The sequence below is a fragment of the Arachis ipaensis genome, chromosome B6, assembly GCF_059453495.1.
Source record: "Arachis ipaensis isolate K30076 ecotype BB chromosome B6, ASM5945349v1, whole genome shotgun sequence".
Lineage (NCBI taxonomy): Eukaryota > Viridiplantae > Streptophyta > Magnoliopsida > Fabales > Fabaceae > Arachis > Arachis ipaensis.
The window spans coordinates 66,540,911-66,560,000 of record NC_142441.1 but is presented as its reverse complement, the minus strand read 5'-3'; the positions used below and the strand labels follow the sequence as shown (position 1 = coordinate 66,560,000).

The 19,090-nt window shown below is 45.8% G+C and overlaps 52 non-coding genes and 8 pseudogenes across 52 annotated transcripts; all 60 read right to left on the bottom strand.

Moving 5' to 3' along the window:
• Nucleotides 1–162: 162 nt before the first annotated feature.
• On the bottom strand, nt 163–281 carry LOC148559493 (5S ribosomal RNA). The gene has a single exon (XR_015891456.1). It is a non-coding gene; the product is annotated as a 5S ribosomal RNA (ribosomal RNA).
• A 195-nt stretch (nt 282–476) lies between these two features.
• LOC148559492 (5S ribosomal RNA) lies at nt 477–595 on the bottom strand. Its single transcript, XR_015891032.1, has one exon. It is a non-coding gene; the product is annotated as a 5S ribosomal RNA (ribosomal RNA).
• A 189-nt stretch (nt 596–784) lies between these two features.
• LOC148559491 (5S ribosomal RNA) lies at nt 785–903 on the bottom strand. Its single transcript, XR_015887606.1, has one exon. It is a non-coding gene; the product is annotated as a 5S ribosomal RNA (ribosomal RNA).
• Nucleotides 904–1,095: 192 nt separating this feature from the next.
• Nucleotides 1,096–1,214, bottom strand: LOC148559490 (5S ribosomal RNA). The gene has a single exon (XR_015890438.1). It is a non-coding gene; the product is annotated as a 5S ribosomal RNA (ribosomal RNA).
• Nucleotides 1,215–1,436: 222 nt separating this feature from the next.
• Nucleotides 1,437–1,589, bottom strand: LOC148559489 (5S ribosomal RNA; annotated as a pseudogene).
• A 208-nt stretch (nt 1,590–1,797) lies between these two features.
• LOC148559488 (5S ribosomal RNA) lies at nt 1,798–1,916 on the bottom strand. Its single transcript, XR_015890915.1, has one exon. It is a non-coding gene; the product is annotated as a 5S ribosomal RNA (ribosomal RNA).
• A 197-nt stretch (nt 1,917–2,113) lies between these two features.
• Nucleotides 2,114–2,232, bottom strand: LOC148559487 (5S ribosomal RNA). The gene has a single exon (XR_015889597.1). It is a non-coding gene; the product is annotated as a 5S ribosomal RNA (ribosomal RNA).
• A 183-nt stretch (nt 2,233–2,415) lies between these two features.
• Nucleotides 2,416–2,534, bottom strand: LOC148559486 (5S ribosomal RNA). Its single transcript, XR_015890867.1, has one exon. It is a non-coding gene; the product is annotated as a 5S ribosomal RNA (ribosomal RNA).
• Nucleotides 2,535–2,717: 183 nt separating this feature from the next.
• On the bottom strand, nt 2,718–2,836 carry LOC148559485 (5S ribosomal RNA). The gene has a single exon (XR_015887595.1). It is a non-coding gene; the product is annotated as a 5S ribosomal RNA (ribosomal RNA).
• A 189-nt stretch (nt 2,837–3,025) lies between these two features.
• Nucleotides 3,026–3,144, bottom strand: LOC148559484 (5S ribosomal RNA). The gene has a single exon (XR_015887584.1). It is a non-coding gene; the product is annotated as a 5S ribosomal RNA (ribosomal RNA).
• Nucleotides 3,145–3,334: 190 nt separating this feature from the next.
• On the bottom strand, nt 3,335–3,453 carry LOC148559483 (5S ribosomal RNA). Its single transcript, XR_015889356.1, has one exon. It is a non-coding gene; the product is annotated as a 5S ribosomal RNA (ribosomal RNA).
• A 194-nt stretch (nt 3,454–3,647) lies between these two features.
• LOC148559482 (5S ribosomal RNA) lies at nt 3,648–3,766 on the bottom strand. Its single transcript, XR_015890437.1, has one exon. It is a non-coding gene; the product is annotated as a 5S ribosomal RNA (ribosomal RNA).
• Nucleotides 3,767–3,975: 209 nt separating this feature from the next.
• LOC148559481 (5S ribosomal RNA) lies at nt 3,976–4,128 on the bottom strand (annotated as a pseudogene).
• Nucleotides 4,129–4,326: 198 nt separating this feature from the next.
• Nucleotides 4,327–4,445, bottom strand: LOC148559480 (5S ribosomal RNA). Its single transcript, XR_015889447.1, has one exon. It is a non-coding gene; the product is annotated as a 5S ribosomal RNA (ribosomal RNA).
• Nucleotides 4,446–4,638: 193 nt separating this feature from the next.
• Nucleotides 4,639–4,757, bottom strand: LOC148559479 (5S ribosomal RNA). Its single transcript, XR_015889595.1, has one exon. It is a non-coding gene; the product is annotated as a 5S ribosomal RNA (ribosomal RNA).
• A 183-nt stretch (nt 4,758–4,940) lies between these two features.
• Nucleotides 4,941–5,059, bottom strand: LOC148559478 (5S ribosomal RNA). Its single transcript, XR_015889769.1, has one exon. It is a non-coding gene; the product is annotated as a 5S ribosomal RNA (ribosomal RNA).
• Nucleotides 5,060–5,246: 187 nt separating this feature from the next.
• Nucleotides 5,247–5,365, bottom strand: LOC148559477 (5S ribosomal RNA). The gene has a single exon (XR_015890522.1). It is a non-coding gene; the product is annotated as a 5S ribosomal RNA (ribosomal RNA).
• Nucleotides 5,366–5,568: 203 nt separating this feature from the next.
• Nucleotides 5,569–5,721, bottom strand: LOC148559476 (5S ribosomal RNA; annotated as a pseudogene).
• Nucleotides 5,722–5,923: 202 nt separating this feature from the next.
• LOC148559475 (5S ribosomal RNA) lies at nt 5,924–6,042 on the bottom strand. Its single transcript, XR_015889445.1, has one exon. It is a non-coding gene; the product is annotated as a 5S ribosomal RNA (ribosomal RNA).
• Nucleotides 6,043–6,238: 196 nt separating this feature from the next.
• Nucleotides 6,239–6,357, bottom strand: LOC148559474 (5S ribosomal RNA). Its single transcript, XR_015889594.1, has one exon. It is a non-coding gene; the product is annotated as a 5S ribosomal RNA (ribosomal RNA).
• Nucleotides 6,358–6,583: 226 nt separating this feature from the next.
• On the bottom strand, nt 6,584–6,702 carry LOC148559473 (5S ribosomal RNA). The gene has a single exon (XR_015890934.1). It is a non-coding gene; the product is annotated as a 5S ribosomal RNA (ribosomal RNA).
• Nucleotides 6,703–6,896: 194 nt separating this feature from the next.
• Nucleotides 6,897–7,015, bottom strand: LOC148559472 (5S ribosomal RNA). The gene has a single exon (XR_015889593.1). It is a non-coding gene; the product is annotated as a 5S ribosomal RNA (ribosomal RNA).
• Nucleotides 7,016–7,209: 194 nt separating this feature from the next.
• LOC148559471 (5S ribosomal RNA) lies at nt 7,210–7,328 on the bottom strand (annotated as a pseudogene).
• A 183-nt stretch (nt 7,329–7,511) lies between these two features.
• On the bottom strand, nt 7,512–7,630 carry LOC148559470 (5S ribosomal RNA). The gene has a single exon (XR_015887574.1). It is a non-coding gene; the product is annotated as a 5S ribosomal RNA (ribosomal RNA).
• A 197-nt stretch (nt 7,631–7,827) lies between these two features.
• On the bottom strand, nt 7,828–7,946 carry LOC148559469 (5S ribosomal RNA). Its single transcript, XR_015889592.1, has one exon. It is a non-coding gene; the product is annotated as a 5S ribosomal RNA (ribosomal RNA).
• A 183-nt stretch (nt 7,947–8,129) lies between these two features.
• On the bottom strand, nt 8,130–8,248 carry LOC148559468 (5S ribosomal RNA). The gene has a single exon (XR_015890949.1). It is a non-coding gene; the product is annotated as a 5S ribosomal RNA (ribosomal RNA).
• Nucleotides 8,249–8,434: 186 nt separating this feature from the next.
• Nucleotides 8,435–8,553, bottom strand: LOC148559467 (5S ribosomal RNA). Its single transcript, XR_015889913.1, has one exon. It is a non-coding gene; the product is annotated as a 5S ribosomal RNA (ribosomal RNA).
• A 229-nt stretch (nt 8,554–8,782) lies between these two features.
• Nucleotides 8,783–8,901, bottom strand: LOC148559466 (5S ribosomal RNA). Its single transcript, XR_015889912.1, has one exon. It is a non-coding gene; the product is annotated as a 5S ribosomal RNA (ribosomal RNA).
• Nucleotides 8,902–9,094: 193 nt separating this feature from the next.
• Nucleotides 9,095–9,213, bottom strand: LOC148559465 (5S ribosomal RNA). The gene has a single exon (XR_015889591.1). It is a non-coding gene; the product is annotated as a 5S ribosomal RNA (ribosomal RNA).
• A 194-nt stretch (nt 9,214–9,407) lies between these two features.
• Nucleotides 9,408–9,526, bottom strand: LOC148559464 (5S ribosomal RNA; annotated as a pseudogene).
• A 183-nt stretch (nt 9,527–9,709) lies between these two features.
• On the bottom strand, nt 9,710–9,828 carry LOC148559463 (5S ribosomal RNA). Its single transcript, XR_015889450.1, has one exon. It is a non-coding gene; the product is annotated as a 5S ribosomal RNA (ribosomal RNA).
• A 194-nt stretch (nt 9,829–10,022) lies between these two features.
• LOC148559462 (5S ribosomal RNA) lies at nt 10,023–10,141 on the bottom strand. Its single transcript, XR_015889911.1, has one exon. It is a non-coding gene; the product is annotated as a 5S ribosomal RNA (ribosomal RNA).
• Nucleotides 10,142–10,334: 193 nt separating this feature from the next.
• Nucleotides 10,335–10,453, bottom strand: LOC148559461 (5S ribosomal RNA). The gene has a single exon (XR_015889590.1). It is a non-coding gene; the product is annotated as a 5S ribosomal RNA (ribosomal RNA).
• A 184-nt stretch (nt 10,454–10,637) lies between these two features.
• Nucleotides 10,638–10,756, bottom strand: LOC148559460 (5S ribosomal RNA). Its single transcript, XR_015889917.1, has one exon. It is a non-coding gene; the product is annotated as a 5S ribosomal RNA (ribosomal RNA).
• Nucleotides 10,757–10,952: 196 nt separating this feature from the next.
• LOC148559459 (5S ribosomal RNA) lies at nt 10,953–11,071 on the bottom strand. The gene has a single exon (XR_015891527.1). It is a non-coding gene; the product is annotated as a 5S ribosomal RNA (ribosomal RNA).
• Nucleotides 11,072–11,287: 216 nt separating this feature from the next.
• On the bottom strand, nt 11,288–11,440 carry LOC148559458 (5S ribosomal RNA; annotated as a pseudogene).
• Nucleotides 11,441–11,640: 200 nt separating this feature from the next.
• LOC148559457 (5S ribosomal RNA) lies at nt 11,641–11,759 on the bottom strand. Its single transcript, XR_015889444.1, has one exon. It is a non-coding gene; the product is annotated as a 5S ribosomal RNA (ribosomal RNA).
• A 193-nt stretch (nt 11,760–11,952) lies between these two features.
• On the bottom strand, nt 11,953–12,071 carry LOC148559456 (5S ribosomal RNA). Its single transcript, XR_015890539.1, has one exon. It is a non-coding gene; the product is annotated as a 5S ribosomal RNA (ribosomal RNA).
• A 183-nt stretch (nt 12,072–12,254) lies between these two features.
• LOC148559455 (5S ribosomal RNA) lies at nt 12,255–12,373 on the bottom strand. The gene has a single exon (XR_015889768.1). It is a non-coding gene; the product is annotated as a 5S ribosomal RNA (ribosomal RNA).
• Nucleotides 12,374–12,559: 186 nt separating this feature from the next.
• LOC148559454 (5S ribosomal RNA) lies at nt 12,560–12,678 on the bottom strand. Its single transcript, XR_015891005.1, has one exon. It is a non-coding gene; the product is annotated as a 5S ribosomal RNA (ribosomal RNA).
• A 196-nt stretch (nt 12,679–12,874) lies between these two features.
• On the bottom strand, nt 12,875–12,993 carry LOC148559453 (5S ribosomal RNA). The gene has a single exon (XR_015889589.1). It is a non-coding gene; the product is annotated as a 5S ribosomal RNA (ribosomal RNA).
• Nucleotides 12,994–13,188: 195 nt separating this feature from the next.
• Nucleotides 13,189–13,307, bottom strand: LOC148559452 (5S ribosomal RNA; annotated as a pseudogene).
• Nucleotides 13,308–13,490: 183 nt separating this feature from the next.
• LOC148559451 (5S ribosomal RNA) lies at nt 13,491–13,609 on the bottom strand. The gene has a single exon (XR_015889449.1). It is a non-coding gene; the product is annotated as a 5S ribosomal RNA (ribosomal RNA).
• A 193-nt stretch (nt 13,610–13,802) lies between these two features.
• Nucleotides 13,803–13,921, bottom strand: LOC148559450 (5S ribosomal RNA). Its single transcript, XR_015889910.1, has one exon. It is a non-coding gene; the product is annotated as a 5S ribosomal RNA (ribosomal RNA).
• Nucleotides 13,922–14,120: 199 nt separating this feature from the next.
• LOC148559449 (5S ribosomal RNA) lies at nt 14,121–14,239 on the bottom strand. Its single transcript, XR_015889588.1, has one exon. It is a non-coding gene; the product is annotated as a 5S ribosomal RNA (ribosomal RNA).
• A 224-nt stretch (nt 14,240–14,463) lies between these two features.
• Nucleotides 14,464–14,582, bottom strand: LOC148559448 (5S ribosomal RNA). Its single transcript, XR_015889916.1, has one exon. It is a non-coding gene; the product is annotated as a 5S ribosomal RNA (ribosomal RNA).
• A 218-nt stretch (nt 14,583–14,800) lies between these two features.
• Nucleotides 14,801–14,919, bottom strand: LOC148559447 (5S ribosomal RNA). The gene has a single exon (XR_015888591.1). It is a non-coding gene; the product is annotated as a 5S ribosomal RNA (ribosomal RNA).
• Nucleotides 14,920–15,127: 208 nt separating this feature from the next.
• Nucleotides 15,128–15,246, bottom strand: LOC148559446 (5S ribosomal RNA). The gene has a single exon (XR_015890081.1). It is a non-coding gene; the product is annotated as a 5S ribosomal RNA (ribosomal RNA).
• Nucleotides 15,247–15,441: 195 nt separating this feature from the next.
• Nucleotides 15,442–15,560, bottom strand: LOC148559445 (5S ribosomal RNA). The gene has a single exon (XR_015889909.1). It is a non-coding gene; the product is annotated as a 5S ribosomal RNA (ribosomal RNA).
• A 225-nt stretch (nt 15,561–15,785) lies between these two features.
• LOC148559444 (5S ribosomal RNA) lies at nt 15,786–15,904 on the bottom strand. Its single transcript, XR_015889587.1, has one exon. It is a non-coding gene; the product is annotated as a 5S ribosomal RNA (ribosomal RNA).
• Nucleotides 15,905–16,097: 193 nt separating this feature from the next.
• LOC148559443 (5S ribosomal RNA) lies at nt 16,098–16,216 on the bottom strand. Its single transcript, XR_015890385.1, has one exon. It is a non-coding gene; the product is annotated as a 5S ribosomal RNA (ribosomal RNA).
• A 190-nt stretch (nt 16,217–16,406) lies between these two features.
• On the bottom strand, nt 16,407–16,525 carry LOC148559442 (5S ribosomal RNA). The gene has a single exon (XR_015887563.1). It is a non-coding gene; the product is annotated as a 5S ribosomal RNA (ribosomal RNA).
• Nucleotides 16,526–16,717: 192 nt separating this feature from the next.
• Nucleotides 16,718–16,836, bottom strand: LOC148559441 (5S ribosomal RNA). Its single transcript, XR_015887551.1, has one exon. It is a non-coding gene; the product is annotated as a 5S ribosomal RNA (ribosomal RNA).
• A 231-nt stretch (nt 16,837–17,067) lies between these two features.
• LOC148559440 (5S ribosomal RNA) lies at nt 17,068–17,192 on the bottom strand (annotated as a pseudogene).
• Nucleotides 17,193–17,385: 193 nt separating this feature from the next.
• LOC148559439 (5S ribosomal RNA) lies at nt 17,386–17,504 on the bottom strand. Its single transcript, XR_015890383.1, has one exon. It is a non-coding gene; the product is annotated as a 5S ribosomal RNA (ribosomal RNA).
• A 192-nt stretch (nt 17,505–17,696) lies between these two features.
• LOC148559438 (5S ribosomal RNA) lies at nt 17,697–17,815 on the bottom strand. The gene has a single exon (XR_015887540.1). It is a non-coding gene; the product is annotated as a 5S ribosomal RNA (ribosomal RNA).
• Nucleotides 17,816–18,007: 192 nt separating this feature from the next.
• Nucleotides 18,008–18,126, bottom strand: LOC148559437 (5S ribosomal RNA). Its single transcript, XR_015887529.1, has one exon. It is a non-coding gene; the product is annotated as a 5S ribosomal RNA (ribosomal RNA).
• A 193-nt stretch (nt 18,127–18,319) lies between these two features.
• Nucleotides 18,320–18,438, bottom strand: LOC148559436 (5S ribosomal RNA). The gene has a single exon (XR_015889671.1). It is a non-coding gene; the product is annotated as a 5S ribosomal RNA (ribosomal RNA).
• A 192-nt stretch (nt 18,439–18,630) lies between these two features.
• On the bottom strand, nt 18,631–18,749 carry LOC148559435 (5S ribosomal RNA). Its single transcript, XR_015887518.1, has one exon. It is a non-coding gene; the product is annotated as a 5S ribosomal RNA (ribosomal RNA).
• A 189-nt stretch (nt 18,750–18,938) lies between these two features.
• On the bottom strand, nt 18,939–19,057 carry LOC148559434 (5S ribosomal RNA). The gene has a single exon (XR_015888815.1). It is a non-coding gene; the product is annotated as a 5S ribosomal RNA (ribosomal RNA).
• Between the last annotated feature and the right edge of the window lie 33 nt (nt 19,058–19,090).

Below are 19,090 nucleotides of genomic sequence, written 5' to 3'. Positions count from 1 at the left end.
TGCATGTCTCGCGACGTAGGGTAAGTCGAGTTGCAAATCCCTGCGGGGCCCGTGGGAGCTAGCCTAAAATCAGGTCATTGAGACTCGCTTTAACAAAACTGTGCAAGATAGCGCCGTTTAAAGAACGAGGGTAAGCACGACGTAAAAAAAAAAAAAAAAAAATAGGTGCAACACGAGGACTTCCCAGGAGGTCACCCATCCTAGTACTACTCTCGCCCAAGCACGTTTAACTGCGGAGTTCTGATGGGATCCGGTGAATTATAGCTGGTATGATCGCACCTATTAAAATATGCGCACATAATTATCATATGCATGTCTCGCGACGTAGGGTAAGTCGAGTTGCAAATCCCTGCGGGGCCCGTGGGAGCTTGCCTAAAATCAGGTCATTGAGACTCGCTTTAACAAAACTGTGCAAGATAGCGCCGTTTAAAGAACGAGGGTAAGCACGACGTAAAAAAAAAAAAAAAAAAAAAAAAGAGGTGCAACACGAGGACTTCCCAGGAAGTCACCCATCCTAGTACTACTCTCGCCCAAGCACGCTTAACTGCGGAGTTCTGATGGGATCCGTTGCATTAGTGCTGGTATGATCACACCTATTATAATATGCGCACATAATTATCATATGCATGTCTTGCGACGTAGGGTAAGTCGAGCTGCGAATCCCTGCGGGCCCGTGCGAGCTTGCCTAAAATAAGGTCATTGAGACTCGCTTTAGCTAAACTATTCAAGATAGCACCGTTTAAAGAACGAGGGCAAGCACGACGTAAAAAAAAAAAAAAAAAAAGAGGTGCAACACGAGGACTTCCCAGGAGGTCACCCATCCTAGTACTACTCTCGCCCAAGCACGCTTAACTGCGGAGTTCTGATGGGATCCGGTGCATTAGTGCTGGTATGATCGCACCTATTATAATATGCGCACATAATTATCATATGCATGTCTTGCGACGTAGGGTAAGTCGAGCTGCGAATCCCTGCGGGGCCCGTGCGAGCTTGCCTAAAATGAGGTCATTGAGACTCGCTTTAGCTAAACTATTCAAGATAGCGCCGTTTAAAGAACGAGGGTAAGCACGACGTAAAAAAAAAAAAAAAAAAAAAGAGGTGCAACACGAGGACTTCCCAGGAGGTCACCCATCCTAGTACTACTCTCGCCCAAGCACGCTTAACTGCGGAGTTCTGATGGGATCTGGTGAATTAGTGCTGGTATGATCGCACCTATTAAAATATGCGCACATAATTATCATATGCATGTCTCGCGACGTAGGGTAAGTCGAGTTGCAAATCCCTGCGGGGCCCGTGGGAGCTTGCCTAAAATCAGGTCATTGAGACTCGCTTTAACAAAACTGTGCAAGATAGCGCCGTTTAAAGAACGAGGGTAAGCACGACGTAAAAAAAAAAAAAAAAAAAAAAAAAAAAAAAAAAAAAAAAAAAAAAAAAAAGAGGTGCAACACGAGGACTTCCCAGGAGGTCACCCATCCTAGTACTACTCTCGCCCAAGGAGGTCACCCATCCTAGTACTACTCTCGCCCAAGCATGCTTAACTGCGGAGTTCTGATGGGATCCGGTGCATTAGTGCTGGTATGATCGCACCTATTAAAATATGCGCACATAATTATCATATGCATGTCTCGCGACGTAGGGTAAGTCGAGTTGCAAATCCCTGCGGGGCCCGTGGGAGCTTGCCTAAAATCAGGTCATTGAGACTCGTTTTAACTAAACTGTGCAAGATAGCGCCGTTTAAAGAACGAGGGTAAGCACGACGTAAAAAAAAAAAAAAAAAAAAAAAAAAAAAAAAAAAAAGAGGTGTAACACGAGGACTTCCCAGGAGGTCACCCATCCTAGTACTACTCTCACCCAAGCACGCTTAACTGCGGAGTTCTGATGGGATCCGGTGCATTAGTGCTGGTATGATCGCACCTATTAAAATATGCGCACATAATTATCATATGCATGTCTCGCGACGTAGGGTAAGTCGAGTTGCAAATCCCTGCGGGGCCCGTGGGAGCTTGCCTAAAATCAGGTCATTGAGACTCGCTTTAACAAAACTGTGCAAGATAGCGCCGTTTAAAGAACGAGGGTAAGCACGACGTAAAAAAAAAAAAAAAAAAAAAAAAAAGAGGTGCAACACGAGGACTTCCCAGGAGGTCACCCATCCTAGTACTACTCTCGCCCAAGCACGTTTAACTGCGGAGTTCTGATGGGATCCGGTGAATTAGTGCTGGTATGATCGCACCTATTAAAATATGCGCACATAATTATCATATGCATGTCTCGCGACGTAGGGTAAGTCGAGTTGCAAATCCCTGCGGGGCCCGTGGGAGCTTGCCTAAAATCAGGTCATCGAGACTCGCTTTAACAAAACTGTGCAAGATAGCGCCGTTTAAAGAACGAGGGTAAGCACGACGTAAAAAAAAAAAAGAGGTGCAACACGAGGACTTCCCAGGAGGTCACCCATCCTAGTACTACTCTCGCCCAAGCACGTTTAATTGCGGAGTTCTGATGGGATCCGGTGAATTAGTGCTGGTATGATCGCACCTATTAAAATATGCGCACATAATTATCATATGCATGTCTCGCGACGTAGGGTAAGTCGAGTTGCAAATCCCTGCGGGGCCCGTGGGAGCTTGCCTAAAATCAGGTCATTGAGACTCGCTTTAACAAAACTGTGCAAGATAGCGCCGTTTAAAGAACGAGGGTAAGCACGACGTAAAAAAAAAAAAGAGGTGCAACACGAGGACTTCCCAGGAGGTCACCCATCCTAGTACTACTCTCGCCCAAGCACGCTTAACTGCGGAGTTCTGATGGGATCCGGTGCATTAGTGCTGGTATGATCGCACCTATTAAAATATGCGCACATAATTATCATATGCATGTCTTGCGACGTAGGGTAAGTCGATCTGCGAATCCCTGCGGGCCCGTGCGAGCTTGCCTAAAATAAGGTCATTGAGACTCGCTTTAGCTAAACTATTCAAGATAGCACCGTTTAAAGAACGAGGGCAAGCACGACGTAAAAAAAAAAAAAAAAAAAGAGGTGCAACACGAGGACTTCCCAGGAGGTCACCCATCCTAGTACTACTCTCGCCCAAGCACGCTTAACTGCGGAGTTCTGATGGGATCCGGTGCATTAGTGCTGGTATGATCGCACCTATTATAATATGCGCACATAATTATCATATGCATGTCTTGCGACGTAGGGTAAGTCGAGCTGCGAATCCCTGCGGGGCCCGTGCGAGCTTGCCTAAAATGAGGTCATTGAGACTCGCTTTAGCTAAACTATTCAAGATAGCGCCGTTTAAAGAACGAGGGTAAGCACGACGTAAAAAAAAAAAAAAAAAAAGAGGTGCAACACGAGGACTTCCCAGGAGGTCACCCATCCTAGTACTACTCTCGCCCAAGCACGCTTAACTGCGGAGTTCTGATGGGATCCGGTGCATTAGTGCTAGTATGATCGCACCTATTATAATATGCGCACATAATTATCATATGCATGTCTTGCGACGTAGGGTAAGTCGAGCTGCGAATCCCTGCGGGGCCCGTGCGAGCTTGCCTAAAATGAGGTCATTGAGACTCGCTTTAGCTAAACTATTCAAGATAGCGCCGTTTAAAGAACGAGGGTAAGCACGACGTAAAAAAAAAAAAAAAAAAAAAAAGAGGTGCAACACGAGGACTTCCCAGGAGGTCACCCATCCTAGTACTACTCTCGCCCAAGCACGCTTAACTGCGGAGTTCTGATGGGATCTGGTGAATTAGTGCTGGTATGATCGCACCTATTAAAATATGCGCACATAATTATCATATGCATGTCTCGCGACGTAGGGTAAGTCGAGTTGCAAATCCCTGCGGGGCCCGTGGGAGCTTGCCTAAAATCAGGTCATTGAGACTCGCTTTAACAAAACTGTGCAAGATAGCGCCGTTTAAAGAACGAGGGTAAGCACGACGTAAAAAAAAAAAAAAAAAAAAAAAAAAAAAAAAAAAAAAGAGGTGCAACACGAGGACTTCCCAGGAGGTCACCCATCCTAGTACTACTCTCGCCCAAGGAGGTCACCCATCCTAGTACTACTCTCGCCCAAGCATGCTTAACTGCGGAGTTCTGATGGGATCCGGTGCATTAGTGCTGGTATGATCGCACCTATTAAAATATGCGCACATAATTATCATATGCATGTCTCGCGACGTAGGGTAAGTCGAGTTGCAAATCCCTGCGGGGCCCGTGGGAGCTTGCCTAAAATCAGGTCATTGAGACTCGCTTTAACTAAACTGTGCAAGATAGCGCCGTTTAAAGAACGAGGGTAAGCACGACGTAAAAAAAAAAAAAAAAAAAAAAAAAAAGAGGTGCAACTCGAGGACTTCCCAGGAGGTCACCCATCCTAGTACTACTCTCGCCCAAGCACGCTTAACTGCGGAGTTCTGATGGGATCCGGTGCATTAGTGCTGGTATGATCGCACCTATTAAAATATGCGCACATAATTATCATATGCATGTCTCGCGACGTAGGGTAAGTCGAGTTGCAAATCCCTGCGGGGCCCGTGGGAGCTTGCCTAAAATCAGGTCATTGAGACTCGCTTTAACAAAACTGTGCAAGATAGCGCCGTTTAAAGAACGAGGGTAAGCACGACGTAAAAAAAAAAAAAAAAAAAAAAGAGGTGCAACACGAGGACTTCCCAGGAGGTCACCCATCCTAGTACTACTCTCGCCCAAGCACGTTTAACTGCGGAGTTCTGATGGGATCCGGTGAATTAGTGCTGGTATGATCGCACCTATTAAAATATGCGCACATAATTATCATATGCATGTCTCGCGACGTAGGGTAAGTCGAGTTGCAAATCCCTGCGGGGCCCGTGGGAGCTTGCCTAAAATCAGGTCATTGAGACTCGCTTTAACAAAACTGTGCAAGATAGCGCCGTTTAAAGAACGAGGGTAAGCACGACGTAAAAAAAAAAAAGAGGTGCAACACGAGGACTTCCCAGGAGGTCACCCATCCTAGTACTACTCTCGCCCAAGCATGCTTAACTGCGGAGTTCTGATGGGATCCGGTGCATTAGTGCTGGTATGATCGCACCTATTAAAATATGCGCACATAATTATCATATGCATGTCTCGCGACGTAGGGTAAGTCGAGTTGCAAATCCCTGCGGGGCCCGTGGGAGCTTGCCTAAAATCAGGTCATTGAGACTCGCTTTAACTAAACTGTGCAAGATAGCGCCGTTTAAAGAACGAGGGTAAGCACGACGTAAAAAAAAAAAAAAAAGAGGTGCAACACAAGGACTTCCCAGGAGGTCACCCATCCTAGTACTACTCTCGCCCAAGCACGCTTAACTGCGGAGTTCTGATGGGATCCGTTGCATTAGTGCTGGTATGATCGCACCTATTATAATATGCGCACATAATTATCATATGCATGTCTTGCGACGTAGGGTAAGTCGAGCTGCGAATCCCTGCGGGCCCGTGCGAGCTTGCCTAAAATAAGGTCATTGAGACTCGCTTTAGCTAAACTATTCAAGATAGCGCCGTTTAAAGAACGAGGGCAAGCACGACGTAAAAAAAAAAAAAAAAAAAAAAAAAAAAAAAAAGAGGTGCAACACGAGGACTTCCCAGGAGGTCACCCATCCTAGTACTACTCTCGCCCAAGGAGGTCACCCATCCTAGTACTACTCTCGCCCAAGCATGCTTAACTGCGGAGTTCTGATGGGATCCGGTGCATTAGTGCTGGTATGATCGCACCTATTAAAATATGCGCACATAATTATCATATGCATGTCTCGCGACGTAGGGTAAGTCGAGTTGCAAATCCCTGCGGGGCCCGTGGGAGCTTGCCTAAAATCAGGTCATTGAGACTCGCTTTAACTAAACTGTGCAAGATAGCGCCGTTTAAAGAACGAGGGTAAGCACGACGTAAAAAAAAAAAAAAAAAAAAAAAAAAAAAAAGAGGTGCAACTCGAGGACTTCCCAGGAGGTCACCCATCCTAGTACTACTCTCGCCCAAGCACGCTTAACTGCGGAGTTCTGATGGGATCCGGTGCATTAGTGCTGGTATGATCGCACCTATTAAAATATGCGCACATAATTATCATATGCATGTCTCGCGACGTAGGGTAAGTCGAGTTGCAAATCCCTGCGGGGCCCGTGGGAGCTTGCCTAAAATCAGGTCATTGAGACTCGCTTTAACAAAACTGTGCAAGATAGCGCCATTTAAAGAACGAGGGTAAGCACGACGTAAAAAAAAAAAAAAAAAAAAAAAAAGAGGTGCAACACGAGGACTTCCCAGGAGGTCACCCATCCTAGTACTACTCTCGCCCAAGCACGTTTAACTGCGGAGTTCTGATGGGATCCGGTGAATTAGTGCTGGTATGATCGCACCTATTAAAATATGCGCACATAATTATCATATGCATGTCTCGCGACGTAGGGTAAGTCGAGTTGCAAATCCCTGCGGGCCCGTGCGAGCTTGCCTAAAATAAGGTCATTGAGACTCGCTTTAGCTAAACTATTCAAGATAGCGCCGTTTAAAGAACGAGGGCAAGCACGACGTAAAAAAAAAAAAAAAAAAAAAAAAAAAAAAAAAGAAAAAAAAAAAAAAAAAAAAAAGAGGTGCAACACGAGGACTTCCCAGGAGGTCACCCATCCTAGTACTACTCTCGCCCAAGCATGCTTAACTGCGGAGTTCTGATGGGATCCGTTGCATTAGTGCTGGTATGATCGCACCTATTATAATATGCGCACATAATTATCATATGCATGTCTCGCGACGTAGGGTAAGTCGAGTTGCAAATCCCTGCGGGGCCCGTGGGAGCTTGCCTAAAATCAGGTCATTGAGACTCGCTTTAACAAAACTGTGCAAGATAGCGCCGTTTAAAGAACGAGGGTAAGCACGACGTAAAAAAAAAAAAAAAAAAAAAAAGAGGTGCAACACGAGGACTTCCCAGGAGGTCACCCATCCTAGTACTACTCTCGCCCAAGCACGTTTAACTGCGGAGTTCTGATGGGATCCGGTGAATTAGTGCTGGTATGATCGCACCTATTAAAATATGCGCACATAATTATCATATGCATGTCTCGCGACGTAGGGTAAGTCGAGTTGCAAATCCCTGCGGGGCCCGTGGGAGCTTGCCTAAAATCAGGTCATTGAGACTCGCTTTAACAAAACTGTGCAAGATAGCGCCGTTTAAAGAACGAGGGTAAGCACGACGTAAAAAAAAAAAAAAAAAAAAAAAGAGGTGCAACACGAGGACTTCCCAGGAGGTCACCCATCCTAGTCCTACTCTCGCCCAAGCACGTTTAATTGCGGAGTTCTGATGGGATCCGGTGAATTAGTGCTGGTATGATCGCACCTATTAAAATATGCGCACATAATTATCATATGCATGTCTCGCGACGTAGGGTAAGTCGAGTTGCAAATCCCTGCGGGGCCCGTGGGAGCTTGCCTAAAATCAGGTCATTGAGACTCGCTTTAACAAAACTGTGCAAGATAGCGCCGTTTAAAGAACGAGGGTAAGCACGACGTAAAAAAAAAAAAGAGGTGCAACACGAGGACTTCCCAGGAGGTCACCCATCCTAGTACTACTCTCGCCCAAGCACGCTTAACTGCGGAGTTCTGATGGGATCCGGTGCATTAGTGCTGGTATGATCGCACCTATTAAAATATGCGCACATAATTATCATATGCATGTCTCGCGACGTAGGGTAAGTCGAGTTGCAAATCCCTGCGGGGCCCGTGGGAGCTTGCCTAAAATCAGGTCATTGAGACTCGCTTTAACAAAACTGTGCAAGATAGCGCCATTTAAAGAACGAGGGTAAGCACGACGTAAAAAAAAAAAAAAAAAAAAAAAAAAGAGGTGCAACACGAGGACTTCCCAGGAGGTCACCCATCCTAGTACTACTCTCGCCCAAGCACGTTTAACTGCGGAGTTCTGATGGGATCCGGTGAATTAGTGCTGGTATGATCGCACCTATTAAAATATGCGCACATAATTATCATATGCATGTCTCGCGACGTAGGGTAAGTCGAGTTGCAAATCCCTGCGGGGCCCGTGGGAGCTTGCCTAAAATCAGGTCATTGAGACTCGCTTTAACAAAACTGTGCAAGATAGCGCCGTTTAAAGAACGAGGGTAAGCACGACGTAAAAAAAAAAAAGAGGTGCAACACGAGGACTTCCCAGGAGGTCACCCATCCTAGTACTACTCTCGCCCAAGGATGCTTAACTGCGGAGTTCTGATGGGATCCGGTGCATTAGTGCTGGTATGATCGCACCTATTAAAATATGCGCACATAATTATCATATGCATGTCTCGCGACGTAGGGTAAGTCGAGTTGCAAATCCCTGCGGGGCCCGTGGGAGCTTGCCTAAAATCAGGTCATTGAGACTCGCTTTAACTAAACTGTGCAAGATAGCGCCGTTTAAAGAACGAGGGTAAGCACGACGTAAAAAAAAAAAAAAAGAGGTGCAACACGAGGACTTCCCAGGAGGTCACCCATCCTAGTACTACTCTCGCCCAAGCACGCTTAACTGCGGAGTTCTGATGGGATCCGTTGCATTAGTGCTGGTATGATCGCACCTATTATAATATGCGCACATAATTATCATATGCATGTCTTGCGACGTAGGGTAAGTCGAGCTGCGAATCCCTGCGGGCCCGTGCGAGCTTGCCTAAAATAAGGTCATTGAGACTCGCTTTAGCTAAACTATTCAAGATAGCGCCGTTTAAAGAACGAGGGCAAGCACGACGTAAAAAAAAAAAAAAAAAAAAAAAAAAAAAAAAAAAGTAAAAAAAAAAAAAAAAAAAAAAGAGGTGCAACACGAGGACTTCCCAGGAGGTCACCCATCCTAGTACTACTCTCGCCCAAGCACGCTTAACTGCGGAGTTCTGATGGGATCCGTTGCATTAGTGCTGGTATGATCGCACCTATTATAATATGCGCACATAATTATCATATGCATGTCTCGCGACGTAGGGTAAGTCGAGTTGCAAATCCCTGCGGGGCCCGTGGGAGCTTGCCTAAAATCAGGTCATTGAGACTCGCTTTAACAAAACTGTGCAAGATAGCGCCGTTTAAAGAACGAGGGTAAGCACGACGTAAAAAAAAAAAAAAAAAAAAAAGAGGTGCAACACGAGGACTTCCCAGGAGGTCACCCATCCTAGTACTACTCTCGCCCAAGCACGTTTAACTGCGGAGTTCTGATGGGATCCGGTGAATTAGTGCTGGTATGATCGCACCTATTAAAATATGCGCACATAATTATCATATGCATGTCTCGCGACGTAGGGTAAGTCGAGTTGCAAATCCCTGCGGGGCCCGTGGGAGCTTGCCTAAAATCAGGTCATTGAGACTCGCTTTAACAAAACTGTGCAAGATAGCGCCGTTTAAAGAACGAGGGTAAGCACGACGTAAAAAAAAAAAAAAAAAAAAAAAGAGGTGCAACACGAGGACTTCCCAGGAGGTCACCCATCCTAGTCCTACTCTCGCCCAAGCACGTTTAATTGCGGAGTTCTGATGGGATCCGGTGAATTAGTGCTGGTATGATCGCACCTATTAAAATATGCGCACATAATTATCATATGCATGTCTCGCGACGTAGGGTAAGTCGAGTTGCAAATCCCTGCGGGGCCCGTGGGAGCTTGCCTAAAATCAGGTCATTGAGACTCGCTTTAACAAAACTGTGCAAGATAGCGCCGTTTAAAGAACGAGGGTAAGCACGACGTAAAAAAAAAAAAGAGGTGCAACACGAGGACTTCCCAGGAGGTCACCCATCCTAGTACTACTCTCGCCCAAGCACGCTTAACTGCGGAGTTCTGATGGGATCCGGTGCATTAGTGCTGGTATGATCGCACTTATTAAAATATGCGCACATAATTATCATATGCATGTCTCGCGACGTAGGGTAAGTCGAGTTGCAAATCCCTGCGGGGCCCGTGGGAGCTTGCCTAAAATCAGGTCATTGAGACTCGCTTTAACTAAACTGTGCAAGATAGCGCCGTTTAAAGAACGAGGGTAAGCACGACGTAAAAAAAAAAAAAAAAAAAAAAAGAGGTGCAACACGAGGACTTCCCAGGAGGTCACCCATCCTAGTACTACTCTCGCCCAAGCACGCTTAACTGCGGAGTTCTGATGGGATCCGTTGCATTAGTGCTGGTATGATCGCACCTATTATAATATGCGCACATAATTATCATATGCATGTCTTGCGACGTAGGGTAAGTCGAGCTGCGAATCCCTGCGGGCCCGTGCGAGCTTGCCTAAAATAAGGTCATTGAGACTCGCTTTAGCTAAACTATTCAAGATAGCGCCGTTTAAAGAACGAGGGCAAGCACGACGTAAAAAAAAAAAAAAAAAAAAAAAGAGGTGCAACACGAGGACTTCCCAGGAGGTCACCCATCCTAGTACTACTCTCGCCCAAGCACGTTTAACTGCGGAGTTCTGATGGGATCCGGTGAATTAGTGCTGGTATGATCGCACCTATTAAAATATGCGCACATAATTATCATATGCATGTCTCGCGACGTAGGGTAAGTCGAGTTGCAAATCCCTGCGGGGCCCGTGGGAGCTTGCCTAAAATCAGGTCATTGAGACTCGCTTTAACAAAACTGTGCAAGATAGCGCCGTTTAAAGAACGAGGGTAAGCACGACGTAAAAAAAAAAAAAGAGGTGCAACACGAGGACTTCCCAGGAGGTCACCCATCCTAGTACTACTCTCGCCCAATCACGCTTAACTGCGGAGTTCTGATGGGATCCGGTGCATTAGTGCTGGTATGATCGCACCTATTAAAATATGCGCACATAATTATCATATGCATGTCTCGCGACGTAGGGTAAGTCGAGTTGCAAATCCCTGCGGGGCCCGTGGGAGCTTGCCTAAAATCAGGTCATTGAGACTCGCTTTAACTAAACTGTGCAAGATAGCGCCGTTTAAAGAAGGAGGGTAAGCACGACGTAAAAATAAAAAAAAAAAAAAAAAAAGAGGTGCAACACAAGGACTTCCCAGGAGGTCACCCATCCTAGTACTACTCTCACCCAAGCACGTTTAACTACGGAGTTCTGATGGGATCCAGTGAATTAGTGCTGGTATGATCGCACCTATTAAAATATGCGCACATAATTATCATATGCATGTCTCGCGACGTAGGGTAAGTCGAGTTGCAAATCCCTGCGGGGCCCGTGGGAGCTTGCCTAAAATCAGGTCATTGAGACTCGCTTTAACAAAACTGTGCAAGATAGCGCCGTTTAAAGAACGAGGGTAAGCACGACGTAAAAAAAAAAAAAAAAAAAAAAAAAAAAAAAAAAAAAAAAAAAAAGAGGTGCAACACGAGGACTTCCCAGGAGGTCACCCATCCTAGTACTACTCTCGCCCAAGGAGGTCACCCATCCTAGTACTACTCTCGCCCAAGCATGCTTAACTGCGGAGTTCTGATGGGATCCGGTGCATTAGTGCTGGTATGATCGCACCTATTAAAATATGCGCACATAATTATCATATGCATGTCTCGCGACGTAGGGTAAGTCGAGTTGCAAATCCCTGCGGGGCCCGTGGGAGCTTGCCTAAAATCAGGTCATTGAGACTCGCTTTAACTAAACTGTGCAAGATAGCGCCGTTTAAAGAACGAGGGTAAGCACGACGTAAAAAAAAAAAAAAAAAAAAAAAAAAAAAGAGGTGCAACTCGAGGACTTCCCAGGAGGTCACCCATCCTAGTACTACTCTCGCCCAAGCACGCTTAACTGCGGAGTTCTGATGGGATCCGGTGCATTAGTGCTGGTATGATCGCACCTATTAAAATATGCGCACATAATTATCATATGCATGTCTCGCGACGTAGGGTAAGTCGAGTTGCAAATCCCTGCGGGGCCCGTGGGAGCTTGCCTAAAATCAGGTCATTGAGACTCGCTTTAACAAAACTGTGCAAGATAGCGCCGTTTAAAGAACGAGGGTAAGCACGACGTAAAAAAAAAAAAAAAAAAAAAAGATGTGCAACACGAGGACTTCCCAGGAGGTCACCCATCCTAGTACTACTCTCGCCCAAGCACGTTTAACTGCGGAGTTCTGATGGGATCCGGTGAATTAGTGCTGGTATGATCGCACCTATTAAAATATGCGCACATAATTATCATATGCATGTCTCGCGACGTAGGGTAAGTCGAGTTGCAAATCCCTGCGGGGCCCGTGGGAGCTTGCCTAAAATCAGGTCATTGAGACTCGCTTTAACAAAACTGTGCAAGATAGCGCCGTTTAAAGAACGAGGGTAAGCACGACGTAAAAAAAAAAAAGAGGTGCAACACGAGGACTTCCCAGGAGGTCACCCATCCTAGTACTACTCTCGCCCAAGCATGCTTAACTGCGGAGTTCTGATGGGATCCGGTGCATTAGTGCTGGTATGATCGCACCTATTAAAATATGCGCACATAATTATCATATGCATGTCTCGCGACGTAGGGTAAGTCGAGTTGCAAATCCCTGCGGGGCCCGTGGGAGCTTGCCTAAAATCAGGTCATTGAGACTCGCTTTAACTAAACTGTGCAAGATAGCGCCGTTTAAAGAACGAGGGTAAGCACGACGTAAAAAAAAAAAAAAAGAGGTGCAACACGAGGACTTCCCAGGAGGTCACCCATCCTAGTACTACTCTCGCCCAAGCAAGCTTAACTGCGGAGTTCTGATGGGATCCGTTGCATTAGTGCTGGTATGATCGCACCTATTATAATATGCGCACATAATTATCATATGCATGTCTTGCGACGTAGGGTAAGTCGAGCTGCGAATCCCTGCGGGCCCGTGCGAGCTTGCCTAAAATAAGGTCATTGAGACTCGCTTTAGCTAAACTATTCAAGATAGCGCCGTTTAAAGAACGAGGGCAAGCACGACGTAAAAAAAAAAAAAAAAAAAAAAAAAAGAGGTGCAACACGAGGACTTCCCAGGAGGTCACCCATCCTAGTACTACTCTCGCCCAAGCACGTTTAACTGCGGAGTTCTGATGGGATCCGGTGAATTAGTGCTGGTATGATCGCACCTATTAAAATATGCGCACATAATTATCATATGCATGTCTCGCGACGTAGGGTAAGTCGAGTTGCAAATCCCTGCGGGGCCCGTGGGAGCTTGCCTAAAATCAGGTCATTGAGACTCGCTTTAACAAAACTGTGCAAGATAGCGCCGTTTAAAGAACGAGGGTAAGCACGACGTAAAAAAAAAAAAAAAAAAAAAAAAGAGGTGCAACACGAGGACTTCCCAGGAGGTCACCCATCCTAGTCCTACTCTCGCCCAAGCACGTTTAATTGCGGAGTTCTGATGGGATCCGGTGAATTAGTGCTGGTATGATCGCACCTATTAAAATATGCGCACATAATTATCATATGCATGTCTCGCGACGTAGGGTAAGTCGAGTTGCAAATCCCTGCGGGGCCCGTGGGAGCTTGCCTAAAATCAGGTCATTGAGACTCGCTTTAACAAAACTGTGCAAGATAGCGCCGTTTAAAGAACGAGGGTAAGCACGACGTAAAAAAAAAAAAGAGGTGCAACACGAGGACTTCCCAGGAGGTCACCCATCCTAGTACTACTCTCGCCCAAGCACGCTTAACTGCGGAGTTCTGATGGGATCCGGTGCATTAGTGCTGGTATGATCGCACTTATTAAAATATGCGCACATAATTATCATATGCATGTCTCGCGACGTAGGGTAAGTCGAGTTGCAAATCCCTGCGGGGCCCGTGGGTGCTTGCCTAAAATCAGGTCATTGAGACTCGCTTTAACTAAACTGTGCAAGATAGCGCCGTTTAAAGAACGAGGGTAAGCACGACGTAAAAAAAAAAAAAAAAAAAAAAGAGGTGCAACACGAGGACTTCCCAGGAGGTCACCCATCCTAGTACTACTCTCGCCCAAGCACGCTTAACTGCGGAGTTCTGATGGGATCCGTTGCATTAGTGCTGGTATGATCGCACCTATTATAATATGCGCACATAATTATCATATGCATGTCTTGCGACGTAGGGTAAGTCGAGCTGCGAATCCCTGCGGGCCCGTGCGAGCTTGCCTAAAATAAGGTCATTGAGACTCGCTTTAGCTAAACTATTCAAGATAGCGCCGTTTAAAGAACGAGGGCAAGCACGACGTAAAAAAAAAAAAAAAAAAAAAAAAAAAAAGAGGTGCAACACGAGGACTTCCCAGGAGGTCACCCATCCTAGTACTACTCTCGCCCAAGCACGTTTAACTGCGGAGTTCTGATGGGATCCGGTGAATTAGTGCTGGTATGATCGCACCTATTAAAATATGCGCACATAATTATCATATGCATGTCTCGCGACGTAGGGTAAGTCGAGTTGCAAATCCCTGCGGGGCCCGTGGGAGCTTGCCTAAAATCAGGTCATTGAGACTCGCTTTAACAAAACTGTGCAAGATAGCGCCGTTTAAAGAACGAGGGTAAGCACGACGTAAAAAAAAAAAAAAAAAAAAAAAAAAAAAAAAAAAAAAAAAAAAAAAAAAAAAGAGGTGCAACACGAGGACTTCCCAGGAGGTCACCCATCCTAGTACTACTCTCGCCCAATCACGCTTAACTGCGGAGTTCTGATGGGATCCGGTGCATTAGTGCTGGTATGATCGCACCTATTAAAATATGCGCACATAATTATCATATGCATGTCTCGCGACGTAGGGTAAGTCGAGTTGCAAATCCCTGCGGGGCCCGTAAGAGCTTGCCTAAAATCAGGTCATTGAGACTCGCTTTAACTAAACTGTGCAAGATAGCGCCGTTTAAAGAAGGAGGGTAAGCACGACGTAAAAAAAAAAAAAAAAAAAAAAAAAAAAAAAAAAAAAAAAAAAAAAAAAGGTGCAACACGAGGACTTCCCAGGAGGTCACCCATCCTAGTACTACTCTCGCCCAAGCACGCTTAACTGCGGAGTTCTGATGGGATCCGGTGCATTAGTGCTGGTATGATCGCACCTATTATAATATGCGCACATAATTATCATATGCATGTCTTGCGACGTAGGGTAAGTCGAGCTGCGAATCCCTGCGGGGCCCGTGCGAGCTTGCCTAAAATGAGGTCATTGAGACTCGCTTTAGCTAAACTATTCAAGATAGCGCCGTTTAAAGAACGAGGGTAAGCACGACGTAAAAAAAAAAAAAAAAAAAAAAAAAAAAAAAAAAAAAGAGGTGCAACACGAGGACTTCACAGGAGGTCACCCGTCCTAGTACTACTCTCGCCCAAGCACGCTTAACTGCGGAGTTCTGATGGGATCCGGTGCATTAGTGCTGGTATGATCGCACCTATTAAAATATGCGCACATAATTATCATATGCATGTCTCGCGACGTAGGGTAACTCGAGTTGCAAATCCCTGCGGGGCCCGTGGGAGCTTGCCTAAAATCAGGTCATTGAGACTCGCTTTAACTAAACTGTGCAAGATAGCGCCGTTTAAAGAACGAGGGTAAGCACGACGTAAAAAAAAAAAAAAAAAAAAAAAAGAGGTGCAACACGAGGACTTCCCAGGAGGTCACCCATCCTAGTACTACTCTCGCCCAAGCACGCTTAACTGCGGAGTTCTGATGGGATCCGTTGCATTAGTGCTGGTATGATCGCACCTATTATAATATGCGCACATAATTATCATATGCATGTCTTGCGACGTAGGGTAAGTCGAGCTGCGAATCCCTGCGGGCCCGTGCGAGCTTGCCTAAAATAAGGTCATTGAGACTCGCTTTAACAAAACTGTGCAAGATAGCGCCGTTTAAAGAACGAGGGTAAGCACGACGTAAAAAAAAAAAAAAAAAAAAAAAAAAAAAAAAAAAAAAAAAAAAAAAAAGAAAAAGAGGTGCAACACGAGGACTTCCCAGGAGGTCACCCATCCTAGTACTACTCTCGCCCAAGCACGTTTAACTGCGGAGTTCTGATGGGATCCGGTGAATTAGTGCTGGTATGATCGCACCTATTAAAATATGCGCACATAATTATCATATGCATGTCTCGCGACGTAGGGTAAGTCGAGTTGCAAATCCCTGCGGGGCCCGTGGGAGCTTGCCTAAAATCAGGTCATTGAGACTCGCTTTAACAAAACTGTGCAAGATAGCGCCGTTTAAAGAACGAGGGTAAGCACGACGTAAAAAAAAAAAAAAAAAAAAAAGAGGTGCAACACGAGGACTTCCCAGGAGGTCACCCATCCTAGTACTACTCTCGCCCAAGCACGCTTAACTGCGGAGTTCTGATGGGATCCGTTGCATTAGTGCTGGTATGATCACACCTATTATAATATGCGCACATAATTATCATATGCATGTCTTGCGACGTAGGGTAAGTCGAGCTGCGAATCCCTGCGGGCCCGTGCGAGCTTGCCTAAAATAAGGTCATTGAGACTCGCTTTAGCTAAACTATTCAAGATAGCACCGTTTAAAGAACGAGGGCAAGCACGACGTAAAAAAAAAAAAAAAAAAAAGAGGTGCAACACGAGGACTTCCCAGGAGGTCACCCATCCTAGTACTACTCTCGCCCAAGCACGCTTAACTGCGGAGTTCTGATGGGATCCGGTGCATTAGTGCTGGTATGATCGCACCTATTATAATATGCGCACATAATTATCATATGCATGTCTTGCGACGTAGGGTAAGTCGAGCTGCGAATCCCTGCGGGGCCCGTGCGAGCTTGCCTAAAATGAGGTCATTGAGACTCGCTTTAGCTAAACTATTCAAGATAGCGCCGTTTAAAGAACGAGGGTAAGCACGACGTAAAAAAAAAAAAAAAAAAAAAGAGGTGCAACACGAGGACTTCCCAGGAGGTCACCCATCCTAGTACTACTCTCGCCCAAGCACGCTTAACTGCGGAGTTCTGATGGGATCCGGTGCATTAGTGCTGGTATGATCGCACCTATTATAATATGCGCACATAATTATCATATGCATGTCTTGCGACGTAGGGTAAGTCGAGCTGCGAATCCCTGCGGGGCCCGTACGAGCTTGCCTAAAATGAGGTCATTGAGACTCGCTTTAGCTAAACTATTCAAGATAGCGCCGTTTAAAGAACGAGGGTAAGCACGACGTAAAAAAAAAAAAATAAAAAAATAAAAAAATAAAAAAATAAAAAAATAAAAAAAAAAAAAAGAGGTGCAACACGAGCACTTCCCAGGAAGAGGAGGTCACCCATCCTAGTACTACTCTCGCCCAAGCACGCTTAACTGCGGAGTTCTGATGGGATCCGTTGCATTAGTGCTGGTATGATCACACCTATTATAATATGCGCACATAATTATCATATGCATGTCTTGCGACGTAGGGTAAGTCGAGCTGCGAATCCCTGCGGGCCCGTGCGAGCTTGCCTAAAATAAGGTCATTGAGACTCGCTTTAGCTAAACTATTCAAGATAGCACCGTTTAAAGAACGAGGGCAAGCACGACGTAAAAAAAAAAAAAAAAAAAAAAAGAGGTGCAACACGAGGACTTCCCAGGAGGTCACCCATCCTAGTACTACTCTCGCCCAAGCACGCTTAACTGCGGAGTTCTGATGGGATCCGTTGCATTAGTGCTGGTATGATCACACCTATTATAATATGCGCACATAATTATCATATGCATGTCTTGCGACGTAGGGTAAGTCGAGCTGCGAATCCCTGCGGGCCCGTGCGAGCTTGCCTAAAATAAGGTCATTGAGACTCGCTTTAGCTAAACTATTCAAGATAGCACCGTTTAAAGAACGAGGGCAAGCACGACGTAAAAAAAAAAAAAAAAAAAAAAGAGGTGCAACACGAGGACTTCCCAGGAGGTCACCCATCCTAGTACTACTCTCGCCCAAGCACGCTTAACTGCGGAGTTCTGATGGGATCCGGTGCATTAGTGCTGGTATGATCGCACCTATTATAATATGCGCACATAATTATCATATGCATGTCTTGCGACGTAGGGTAAGTCGAGCTGCGAATCCCTGCGGGGCCCGTGCGAGCTTGCCTAAAATGAGGTCATTGAGACTCGCTTTAGCTAAACTATTCAAGATAACACCGTTTAAAGAACGAGGGCAAGCACGACGTAAAAAAAAAAAAAAAAAAAAAGAGGTGCAACACGAGGACTTCCCAGGAGGTCACCCATCCTAGTACTACTCTCGCCCAAGCACGCTTAACTGCGGAGTTCTGATGGGATCCGGTGCATTAGTGCTGGTATGATCGCACCTATTATAATATGCGCACATAATTATCATATGCATGTCTTGCGACGTAGGGTAAGTCGAGCTGCGAATCCCTGCGGGGCCCGTGCGAGCTTGCCTAAAATGAGGTCATTGAGACTCGCTTTAGCTAAACTATTCAAGATAGCGCCGTTTAAAGAACGAGGGCAAGCACGACGTAAAAAAAAAAAAAAAAAAAAAAGAGGTGCAACTCGAGGACTTCCCAGGAGGTCACCCATCCTAGTACTACTCTCGCCCAGGCACGCTTAACTGCGGAGTTCTGATGGGATCCGGTGCATTAGTGCTGGTATGATCGCACCTATTATAATATACGCACATAATTATCATATGCATGTCTTGCGACGTAGGGTAAGTCGAGCTGCGAATCCCTGCGGGGCCCATGCGAGCTTGCCTAAAATGAGGTCATTGAGACTCGCTTTAGCTAAACTATTCAAGATAGCGCCGTTTAAAGAACGAGGGTAAGCACGACGTAAAAAAAAAAAAAAAAAAAAAGAGGTGCAACACGAGGACTTCCCAGGAGGTCACCCATCCTAGTACTACTCTCGCCCAAGCACGCTTAACTGCGGAGTTCTGATGGGATCCGGTGCATTAGTGCTGGTATGATCGCACCTATTATAATATGCGCACATAATTATCATATGCATGTCTTGCGACGTAGGGTAAGTCGAGCTGCGAATCCCTGCGGGGCCCGTGCGAGCTTGCCTAAAATGAGGTCATTGAGACTCGCTTTAGCTAAACTATTCAAGATAGCGCCGTTTAAAGAACGAGGGTAAGCACGACGTAAAAAAAAAAAAAAAAAAGAGGTGCAACACGAGGACTTCCCAGGAGGTCACCCATCCTAGTACTACTCTCGCCCAAGCACGCTTAACTGCGGAGTTCTGATGGGATCCGGTGCATTAGTGCTGGTATGATCACACCTATTATAATATGCGCACATAATTATCATATGCAT